Below are 6,533 nucleotides of genomic sequence, written 5' to 3' on the forward strand. Positions count from 1 at the left end.
GTGCGCGGGGGGGGCGGAGGGGAAGGGGGAAGGGGATCCAAGGTTGGGGGAGGAGTCTGTTCGTCCTGAATGTTCAGGGGGATGCCAAGACCCAATGTGGGACGCTGAAGGCGAAGGGCAGGGGGTGGGTGGAATTTTGGGGGCACTGAGGGGAGGGGGTGTGTCGCATTTGGGAAAATGAGAATAGGGGTGCCCAGGCCTGAATGGAAGACCTGTTTACTAATTGAATGAACACAGGAGTTACAGAAAAGTCTCATTAAACAAGAGGTCTTATCAAACCATTGTTGTGTACCTTTGTTTCACAATCAAGAACGTAATTGCAATATAATGAGGGCAGCGTGACGTGGTTAAGGCTTCCCTTAATTGTAACCCTGTCACAATAACTGAGCCACTAAACATGCATACGCTCTGTCCTCATGCACCCTTACTGTGTACTCATTAACAAGCCACTTGCATTGTTAGGTTATATGAGTGGAGAAAAGAGGAACCTCAATCTTTGGTTTGTTAGGAGGATAAAGTCTTGTATTCTGTCTGCATTCTCTGTCGCCATATCATCGCTAGTTCAGCGATTTTACCACATCCTCCTTTCAGTGTCATCATCACTAGCAAGCCACACCTAAGCCTGCCTCAGAGAGTGATGAGATACACCAGGGGAGTCAGAGATCAAAAACAAAAGGGAGCTCCAGAGGTCAGAAAATTTTGAGAACTGAGTCGTGGAAATGGGAAAAGAGAAGAGATGAGCGGGTAAGTATGAAAGAAACAGAGAAAGCAAAATGAGGTCTGGGTGCTATGGGATGCCATCATTAAGTGGAGCTGATGTCTAGACAGGGTGCTTCAGCCTGATCCTGGGTCAGGATGTTTCAATATCAGGCTCCACTTATCTGTTTCTGTTATTGCTTCCTTTGTTAAGATTTTTCTTTCTCAATAATTCCGAAGTGTCACAGGAGGTAAAACAAAACCACCAGATGAGTTGATCCTGGGATCAGAATATATTCAAGGCAGATAAAAGCTGAAAAAAGGTGGATGTCCGCCACCTTTTAACATGGCTGCATGTGACTGGAGATCATCATCATCATCCTTTATTTAAAACAGTTGTGGACCATTTAGAACAAACTCTCTTTTTCAATTTCCCTCTCATACACTACATATAATACATATACTACATGTATATTCATCTGCAATAAAACCAAACTCACAACAATGAGTCAAAGAAAACACTGTCATTCACACTGCTCAGAGCAAGTCAGGAGGGTCTTAAATGGAGCAAAATGGTTCTTATTGTTTAGCACATTTTTGCAAATTGTTTAGTGGAGATATCTTCGTACTTTACCAAGAAGTGCTTTGTACATAAATAAAAATGCAGTGCTCTTCTCTTTTCACTGCCACCCAACTTTCTCATATAGTAAACAACAATATGTTCTAAAGCCATCTCTAGTTATGAACATAAGGGCCCAATGATAAACTGCATTGAACGGTTCAAGACTGGAGGCAGTAGAGTGCATATAAATCACATCACCATAGTCCAGAACGGATAAAAAGGTTTACTAAGCAATTTGCTTTCTGCAGTTGTGAGTGATAAATGCCTTGTTTATTTTGTTTTAAAGACATTAATGTGTTTTTGAACACAGCTTGCCATCAAGTCAGGGCCCAAGGTATGTAGAGACCAAGGTATGAGGGAAGCCACAAGGGACATAGAGCTGATGGGGAGTCTGAAGGGAGCTATCAATCTTTATATAGTCAAAACAGCAGAAGCCTAAGTTGCCCCGTGGCTGCCCTGTGGTGGCCGGGTCCATGAGGGCAGCAGAGGCCACAGAGAGAAACAAACACACAACATCTATCTCTCGTTCTCCCTCCCTCTCTGTCCATTCCTCTTCTCCTCCCTGCTCCCTCACTCTCTGTCCCTCTGAGGCCCACTGTCTGTCTGCCCTCTCCTCCGTCCATCTCTATAACTCCGCTGTGCAGTGACCTCTCACAGACCCAACGTGGGTCACTTGTTTATTCACGCACAGAGAGGGGGGGGCAGGTCATCATCTCTCGTTCTGAGTAGCTGCTTGTTTGTAAGGCCATTCAGGATCGTTTGGAGGTCAGAACGTAAATCAAAAGAATCTTGGCTTTTGCTTTGCCAGTCATACACATTGTTTTACAGACACAGAACCGCTATTGTCATCATTACAACATTAGCGTTGTCCCCTTTCCCTACTGCTCTTCCAGAACATAAACAATCCTGCAGGAATTCCCAGACTGGGACTCAGTTTGCCCACTACGCTATCGTTTTGTTCCGCTCTGTTCACTCTCTCAAAACTACCAGTTCCAATGACGGTGAAACTCTGTGATTAGAGGGTTCAATTGAACAAGCATTCTAATTCTCAAACGAGGGGTTGATGGTTAATTGTCCTGGGATTAGAGATGATGTAATCTAAGCTGAGGTAACCTGATTCTCTTGGTTTTTAAATTGTGGACAATGAGGTTAGATATGGTGTTATATTCCACAAGAAGAGTCTGACAGCATAGCCGCTGATGTCAACGAACAGACTTTTTTTAAAAACCTGAAACTCCAGTTTGTGGGCGAGACAAGCCCAAGAGGCAGGATGAGATCCGACAAGAAGAAAAACAGATAAACAGATAAGGAAAACCAAAAAACACAATCACAGCATGAGTGCACACAATGCATGTGAAGTGTGCAAGCGCTAAAAAGAAATCACTCTTTTCTCACCATTCTTTGCAATCACATTTCTTCCGCTAGCATATCATCTTTCTTTGGGTTTCTAACCTCTTCCACCATGGATCAGTTGTTTCTCTCTCTCAATGTTGTAATTAGACGTCTGGGAATCTAGTGCGGAGGAGCATTTTATATTTGTAATTTACAGAAAAATAACCATATGATTTGCTTTCTGGTTTGACCGACACCAAGGAGGGAATATTTTCAACCAAGGGGATGATTATCCTTTTAATTAGCTTCCCAAGGATGGCCGTGTTTTTCTCTTCTGCCTCCGGCAATGTGTGAGTCAGCATAGTGTTTATGTGGATGTGTGCATGAGTCAGACAGAGAGAGAGGACTCAAAGCTAGATAGTGGCAGTGAATAGATTAGATGGATGGATGGATAGATGGATGGATGGATAGATAGATAGATAGATAGATAGATAGATAGATAGATAGATAGATAGATAGATAGATAGATTCAATTAAAGTGACAGAGAGAGAGAAGGCCTTTGTGTGATACACAGTGACCTCATCAAAGAGTCTATCAGTATTTAAGTTTGTCCTTGCCTGGCAACGCTGGCTGTATCCCAGCCTTATTTCCCTGCCAGAGAGAAAACCTCAGTCTGAACCCCATCAGCAGCACTGCCATGGATCTGATCTATTCACTGTCGCCATCCATTAAGATGAGAGAGCGAACAGGGTGCGGGCACACCCATGCCAGGAAGCCTGTCTTACCCCAAAGAGCCCACATCATTGTTTATTCAGCTTGAGCGCATCATATCTTGGCAGCCAGGGTGAGAGTGAACAGACATTCAACATTTTAGATCGTAAGAACATAATGATAACATAGCTTCAAGTAGCGGCTCACTTAAGTATAAGGACTAAAGAAAATGGCTCTCACTTTCATGCCCCTAGACTCAAAAAACACAAACAAAAAATAGCAGGAATTTTTGTTATCTGCTTCATTCCGGAGTAGATGAACGGTAAACTTTGTGCTGCATTCATGGATCCACCGAGGCTGATTTTTTTCCCCCCTTCATCAAAACAAAAGAATGCCTCCGTCTATTGACCGTGAAAAGATGTTCATAGATTTGTCCCCAGTGAAGAGATGTCTTTGTTGGTTATCTCCATTGGTGAGCCGCCTCCATTTGGCTCAGCCTAATCAGAACACAAACACGCCTCTGTCATTTGGCTGCTCTCCCTCCTCTCACCCACCACCCCCCTCTCTCTCACTCTTATTAACCAACACTACAAATTAGATTTCTATTTTCTCTCATCTCAATTCATTTTCACTTCTATTTTTTGCATCCCCTCTCCTACTTACGCTTGTTTATTAGTGCAACGGAGAGAAATTCACACCATACTGATATTCCCTCCTTCCACCTTTGCCTCTGATTTGTTTTCTTTCTTTCATCTTCTTTCTATCTAATCTGCTCATCTAGATGGTGTGGAGCTCTCCCTGGGGCACAGACACTGAGGCCTGGCATACATTTACTTTGCTTGTCTGTGCACAGCCTGGTTTCGGTTGTCGGAGGGGAAGTGTTGCAAATGTAAAGAGAATCCCTGAGGGAGAAGACTTGTGCTGGATTCCTGGTGAATACAAGGTGGTCATATCCCGAACATATCCTGGATTACAGTTACCTTACTCAAAGGAAGCACGTTTACACTATACTGCTCACCTCCAGATCCAAACAAAAGTTATGTGCATCGAAACAAATTGAGATACGTTAAAAAGAAAAAGAGGGAGAGTTATAAGGTGAACAAGAAAAACCTGTGTGTGTGTGTGTGTGTGCGTAACCAGATTTGAATCGGTTTTAAACTGCAATCAAGCACAAGTTATTCACTTTTTAAATCATTTTTAAGTGAAAGATAAATGTAACATGCATGCAATAAATCATTATCCCAAATGTTTCCAACAATGTTCAAACCCAGAAAAATCCATAATTTTACACAAGCTAACGATGCCTTTTATTTGTCACCAAAGCTTCTGAGAAAACAACATAATATGTCAGAGAGTGAGGAAGAAAGTCGGTGTACGAGACTTAAACATAGTGAGAATACTATTTTCATACACTACCTTATCCGTGGACATTTCTGCCTGAGACTTTTTCATCAGTTTCTTCAAGCAGTGGTGGTTGTTTAACAATGAAGACAACGACTCCCATGATCCCACGCAGTACATTACATCACCTGTATTTTACATTATAAAAATAAAATCATCCTCACTGTCATTCAAAATAGTATACAAGTACAGTATGTGCCACTGGGAGTGTATTTCTGAGGAGTGTAATCCTACACAAGAGTTATTTTCAGCTCTAAGCACACATGCATGTACTTCATGTGGTCATATTAATGTGTACACTATCCAGAGCTGGCTACGTCACTCCACATGCTGTCACTGGATCACAGCAGGCAAGATTTTTTTGCTGCACTGTATACACATCCCACCGCTTGTTCTTTATTGACTGTACAGAATTTTTTTTCTTTTTGGTTCACAGTTGTTGTTACAGCATTGTGTTAGTGAGAAGTGTCTTTTTCAGTGTTTTTCATCTAATAATTGTGCATACAGAGGCAGCTGAAAGGGTAAGGGGAAAATAAAAAGCAGCTAAATGTGTAGTTGAATATGACATAAAAATTAATAGCACAACTAAAAACCCGATGTTGTGTTGTGATAATACATATTTGAATGCAGGCTACTGTTTCATGTAGCCAAGAGATACAAAAAGTGATGTTGTGCATTTTTTTGGGTTGTGTTTAACTGTTTTGTGTGCAGAGATTTAGCGTTGTTTTTAGAAACACATGTCAACAATTTCGTTTTAAATGCTCCTCCTACAGTAAACATGTCCTGTTTCTCTTACCATAGTATAAAAATATGTCCTGCAGTTAGTTGTTTTACAGTAAAACCGCTGTAAACTGTGGATCAGTCACTAACCACGTCTTTCAAAATGTATAAATACTTACTAAGTCAAACTCAACCACCAGCATGACTGCATGAACAGTATTTACAGCCCATTTGCATGTTTACAACAGCTATTCTCTTCAGGACGCTCTGATTTACTCTAGCTTTAAACAGACAGCAAATTATTACATATACCTACCCCAAAACCCAGAAAGAAAAGACAGCACAAAACAGCACCAACCACAGTCTGCTGTTATTTTAGAAGCAGGCCTACAGAGGTGTCTGTATGTGTTTGTTTGCAAGTTTGATAACAATCTATGCAAAGACAACACAAACATGAACTTCCCTGATATATATATATATAAAAAAAGAAATTGGCCACACACATTATCTGTGTTCTCTTATAGGTTTCCTCTGGTTTCTCCAGTTTCCAACCACCCTGAAAACAAGCATATTAGGTAATATGAACACTCAAACCATTGCTCTGAACTCCTACTAGCCGCAGAACTGGAATTGGCCCCCAGCCACTGTACTGAAGCTGCCCACTGCTTCTAAAATAGGTAAGGTCCAACCCAACATGTGGCTGCAAGGACTAATAAAGAAATAGAAAAATAGAAATGAGTTAGTCATTGCAGAATCATTTTTAATGTTTTGGAATTACTCCAAACCAAAGAAGCAGTAAAAAAAAATAGCATACCAGTTTTGTTTTGTAAAAAAGCAGAGATCATTCAAAGGCAAAATGCTACACTGTAATGTCACATGTTGATACTGTGACAAGATGGAGAGCAGTCTTGGGAGAACATTTGTTTTTGTTATAGTAGAGATGGAGACAAGTATAAAGTGTGTGCGTGCCCAAAAGTCTTCTATAATGGGAACATGAAACAAGTCTGGTTTTCTTCTTTGTTAATTTATTTATTTTTTAGACTCAAAGCA

This window comes from Pagrus pagrus, assembly GCF_965226575.1.
Source record: "Pagrus pagrus genome assembly, chromosome: 13".
NCBI lineage: Eukaryota > Metazoa > Chordata > Actinopteri > Spariformes > Sparidae > Pagrus > Pagrus pagrus.